This window comes from Sus scrofa, chromosome 12 (genome assembly GCF_054392235.1).
Source record: "Sus scrofa isolate SSC_HxYL_T2T_F1_AM1 chromosome 12, Sscrofa_HxYL_maternal_Yorkshire_Landrace_v2.0, whole genome shotgun sequence".
Lineage (NCBI taxonomy): Eukaryota > Metazoa > Chordata > Mammalia > Artiodactyla > Suidae > Sus > Sus scrofa.
This window is the reverse complement of record NC_139394.1, coordinates 51,997,568-52,003,125: the sequence shown is the minus strand read 5'-3', so window position 1 is coordinate 52,003,125 and position 5,558 is coordinate 51,997,568.

Here is a 5,558-nt window from a genome sequence, read left to right as displayed (position 1 = left end):
CACTGGTCTCCTTGTGAATTAGCAAAGGGAAAGAGAACCCCTAGAAGGCAACCAGGGGTCTTCCAGTATAGTTTTCTCCTGTGCCCAGAAGGAAGAGGACAGGGCTGCCCTCTCTCCCCACCACAGGGGGAGAGCAGGAGTGGCCAGTAGCTCCCATAATGGCCTCGCTCTTTCATTGCTGCCTATGGAAGGGCCACTTGGCCCGGCCCGGTGGGCGGGCTGGGGGAAGGGGCATCACACAGTCCCTGCCCTGTGGTCTGTGGCCCCGCGGACAGGGCTGGTGGGTGGAAACACAGCCCAGTGCGGCAAGTACAGGCACCAAGGGCCCACTGACAGGAAACTGACTCAGCTGGGGTTGAGAAGTTGCAAACGCTTCACAGAGAAGGTGACATTTGAGGGGGTCTCTAAGGATAATCTTTAAGCTTTGTTGTGAGTGACCGAGCCAGCCCAGACTGCTTTGAGCAGAGGAGGACATTTATCAGCATTAGCTACCTAACAGTTCCAGGATAGGGCTGTTTCAGGCACTCAGACAGCACTGTCAGCAATGCGTCTGGAACCGTCTCCTGGCTCAGCCTCCCTGGGAGGTGGCTTCGGTCTCAGGCAGGTTCTCCCCTAGTAATGCAGTGGCCGCAGCCACTGGCAGCTCCAGGCTTACATTCTGTAAAGGAAGCAGAAAGAGAAAGTGCCTCTTGGCCAGTAAAAGTCAAAAGTCTCAGAGCCGGTTCTCAGTGGGGCGGCTTGAAACAGGTGCTCTTCTTTGACCCAGACGCAGTGCGGGGGGCGGAGCCTATTCAGATACGTGCCTGCCGGGGGGGGGGGGGGGGGCGGGTCACGTGTCTGCTTCGCCTGCACAGAAGCTGGAACCACCCCTGCCCCCGCAAGGACCAAGCCTGGGGACCTGTGGTTTCCCAGGTGATCCCAGTGGCTGCCTTTAGAAGGAAGGGAGTGTTGGAAGTTGCAATCACAGAGCCCATCTGGAGGCTGAGATTTCCCCAGGGGGAGGGGCACTGTGGGCAGAAGGAATGGCACGTGCAGGGCTTACAGGCAAGGAAGGGTGTCGAATGGAGTCAGGCTACGGCTGAGGAGTTGGTTCATCACCTTGGACAACATTTCGCAAAGAAAATGAGATGCCACGTGAATGTCTCGGGTTCGGCACAGTCCTGTGACCACACCCAGATCTGGATCCCTCCCGGGCAAGGTAAGTTACTGAAAAATGAAAGCACCACAATAATTTGTCCACTCTGTCAGCAGTAACCGCGGCTCCAAGAAGCTGACACCAAGAGGCCGACAGATAAGATAAGCATTGCGATAGGTGCAATTACCAGGTTTACAGCTGTAACAACACGCCTTTCTCTAGCAAGTTGGAGCGCACGCGGGAGTGCTGTAGAAGACAGAGCCCAGATGCAGCTGAGGACCTTTTGAGAGGGAACCAAGAATGGTTTGCACCCCCAGCTCACATCGTGGGGGAGGTGCAATGCCCCCCAGGAGGTATCTGTCAATTGCAGGAAGCTCCTTTTGGCTCTGGACAGGTGCCTGGATTCCATTCATTCAGTCATTCATTCAACCAATATCCACTTCATGCCTATATGCCAGGCTCTCTGCCAGGCACTTGGGATATAGCAGAAACAAGACGACCCAAATCTGGAGTTCCCATTGTGGCTCAGCGGTAACAGACCTGACCAGTATCCTTGAGGATGTCGATTTGATTCCTGGCCTCGCTCAATGGGTTGAGGATCTGATGTTGCTGAGAGCTGTGGTGTAGGTTGCAGACTCAGCTTGGTTCTGACACTGCGTTGCTGTGGTTGTGGCGTAGGTGGGCAGGTGCAGCTCCAGTTCAGCCCCCTAGCCTGGGAACACATGTGCTGCAGGTTCGGCTTTAAAAAGCAAAAAAAAAAAAAAAAAAAAAGTTCTTGTCTCTGCAAAACTAAGGGCCACGCACTGAGGGCTGGGGCATCTCCTTCTTCATAATCCAGAAACTCCATCAGACACTTGGAAATTTCTGTCTCCTGTCTCCTCGTCTCTATACTGGCAGAAATGTATTTTCCCACTAACATAAATGGCACCTATACCCCCACCATCTCTTTTCTTTCTCTTTCTCTCTCACACGCTTGGGATGTTGACTGTCAGTTTTCTCTCTAAACAGCAATTTTGGTCATCCTCATACAAAAATCTTTCTGTTCTTTTTTTGTTTTTGTTTGTTTGTTTGTCTTTTGTCTTTTGAGGGCCGTACCTGCGGCCTATGGAGGTTCCCAGGCTTGGGGTCTAATCGGAGCTATAGCCGCTGGCATACACCACAGCCACAGCAACGCCAGATCCGAGCTGTGTCTTCGAGGTACACCACAGTTCATGGCAACGCTGGATCTTTAACCCACTGAGCGAGGCCAGGGGTGGAATCCGCAACGTCATGGTTCCTAGTTGGATTCGTTAACCACTGCGCCACGATGGGAAGTCCTGTTTTTGTTTCTCATTTCTTTTCCTTTTATTTTTTTGGTCTGTGGCATGTGCTAGTTCCTAGGCCAGGGATTGAACCTGTACCACAGCTGTAATCAGAACCACAGCAGTGACAATGCCAAATCCTTAACCCATGGTGCCACCAGGGAACTCCCGTTTCGAGTCTGTTTTTTTAAGGAAAAAGTGAGTGTGAGTAGCCCAACTCCAGAGGGTTGCATTTACCTAGGACCCTGGAGTTGTGCAGTGTACAACTGTACAAGGCAGCTCTGGACACTTTAGGAGACACAGAGCGGTCAGGCAAATAGGTCCTTGAACCCTTGTTTCCTGGTCTTTGGCCAAAATAAAGAATGCCCCTTTATCTGGTTAGAGGGAAGGAACTTTGATGTGTTTCTCTTTTTTTTTTTTTTAGGCAGCATATGGAGGTTCCCAGTCTAGGGGTCAAATCAGAGCTGTAGCCGCTGGTCTATACAACAGCCACAGCAATGGTGGCTCCGAGCCGCATCTGCGACCCACACCACAGCTCATGGCAATGCTGAATCTTTAACCCACTGAGCGAGGCCAGGGATAGAAACTGCATCCTCATGGATGCTAGTCAGATTGTTTCCACTGAGCCACACCGGGACCTCAGTATCTCCAATGTGCTTTTCTCTTGAACAGGTCAGCCTTCCGTTTCTTTTCCCCTTTCATCTCTGTTTCTCCCTCAGGCACCTCCAGGAGAATCTCCCTAAACAAGAAAGTCACATTCTCCACATTCTTTGTAGGGCATATCAGGCTTCTCAGGGGCAAAAGCCACCATTTTGGCTATAAATCCTTCTGTAGAAGAGGGGAGGTGGAGGAGGAGGAAAGAGAGGAGGGAGGGGCAGGGGCTTTGGCTTTTCATCCCAAAGCCACTCCCTTCCCACCTGGTTGGCCTCTGAACTTGCAGGTTCTCTGTGCTCCAAGGAAGAACACCCTTGAGGGGCCGTTTGGTGCTGGGCATCCCCTCCTTACCAATCCCCTGCTTATTTTCCAGCTCAGTTATGATTTGTTTTCTTTGTTTCTTTCTTCTCTCTTTCCTCCTCCCTTAAGGTCTTTCCTTCAGTCCTGTCCCTGTGCCCTAGAGAGGGGACCCTCAGAGGCAAGGTGTCAGGACCGCCCCCCCCACCAGGCGATCTCTGGTAAGGTCCTGCCTCCAAGCTCAGTCACTGTGGGGAAATGAAGAAGAGCCACTTCTCTTTCCCAAAGGACCCTGGGCTGGCTTCTCCTACTAGCTTGTGGTGACAGGCTGTGACTAAGCCAGGGTCACGATGAGTCACCCGCAGCAAGGAAGGTGCCCTTGGCTCCCCACCCCTTCCCAGAGCAGGCCCAGGGGTGTGTGAAGTGGGTCCGGAAGAGGTGCGTTATTCATGTAAGGCCATAAAACCCAGGGCTGACTGATTTTTTTAAAATGACTTTCTAAATGAATATTTAGAAAAGGGGGGGAAGTCTATTTCTGCCATATTTCCCCCACCCCTCATCTCCTGCCATTGCTATCCCAGAAGTCTGAGGATATAGAAGTGTGACCAGAGAGCTCTTTTCTTTCTAGGATTTGTTTTTTCTTTTTCTTTTTTCCTTTTTTTTTTTTTTTTTTTTTTGCTTTTTAGGGCCACATTTGTGGCATGTGGAGGTTCCCAGGCTAGAAGTTGAATCGGAGCTATAGCTGCCGGTCTACGCCACAGCCATGGCAACGCCAGATCCGAGCCATGTCTTCCGACCTACACCACAGCTCACGGCAATGCCAGGATCCTAAACCCACTGAGCGGGGCCAGGAGCGAACCCGCAACCTCATGGTTCCTAGTCAGATTCCTTTCCGCTGCGCCACGATGGGATCGCCTCATTCCAGGATTTGAATCTCAGTTCCCAACTCAGCAGCCATGTGTCCCAGGACAAGTTACCAAACTTCTGAGCTTCATCTGTAAAATGGGAATAGTTGTAAAATACCAATCCAGAAGGTTGAGAAGATTAAATGAGAGACCTACCTAAGGGCAGTTAGCACTATGCCTGGCAGGTAAAATTCCCTAAATAAGTGTTAGTTATTCTTATGAGGCAATTATGGAGTGCCTCCTACACTTGATGCCTAGCCTTTGAGGAGATCTAGCATGGAACACGGACTTGTAAATCGAAAGATTACAATACAATGGGTAATACAACAGGTAGAACCATAAGAGAGATAACCTGGGAGTTCTAACACCTGGAGACTGTTAAAAGTTTTACACAGGGTAGCAGCACACTCAGAGCTATAATTGAGAAAAATACAACTTGGCAGATGTGTGCTATGCAATTAGGGGCAGCAAGACTATAGAATACCAGAGACAGGCTGTCATAGGAATACAGATATAGATATGGAATATAGAGATAGCAGTGATCGTGACGGCAGGGAGAGTAGAGGATATCCAAGGCCAGACTTAGAGAATCTGGGCAGATGACTTGAAAGCCTCAACAGAGAGGACTCCATATGTCTCCTTGACTTGGCACACTCTGGTCCCTTTGTCTTGAATGCTTTTCCCCAACTGCCATTCAATATTCAGCTCAAGCCACTGGGAAGTACTCTTGGGTTCCTCTAAAGCATGGATTAGGGGGCCCTGCTCTATGTTCCTAGAGCCCCTTGTCCTTACCCCCATCAAATGGCTTGGCATCCCTTCGTCATGGCCTGTTTCCTGGTTCCTCCCACGGGGTCTGAGAATTCCCCGAGGGAAGGGCCCAGCCTAGATGACCTCTGCGACCGAAAGGCAAACGTGGTGTCAACTGTTTGCTGAATGAATCAGTGAAAACAAGAGCTTAACAGATCTGAAAATATTCAGAAAATATTCGTCTCAGGGAACTCAGGCCCTGAGGCCACATCACCTTTTCTACTCCAATTCTGTCTCCTAGTTGCTGCCCAGAAGCACCGGGCCTTCCAGGAAATTGAAGCCTGGACTAGCCAGAACCGCGTGGCCAACAGCGCACAGACAAACTTCTGCGGACTGCTAGTTGAGGCCCCGCCCCTCGGCCCTAGACGCCGCCTCTCCACTCTCTGCAGTCCCTGTCCCCACCAGGCGGCGACGCCCAAGAGTCCGCATGCGCAGTGAGCGCGCGAGCCGCCCCTTGCC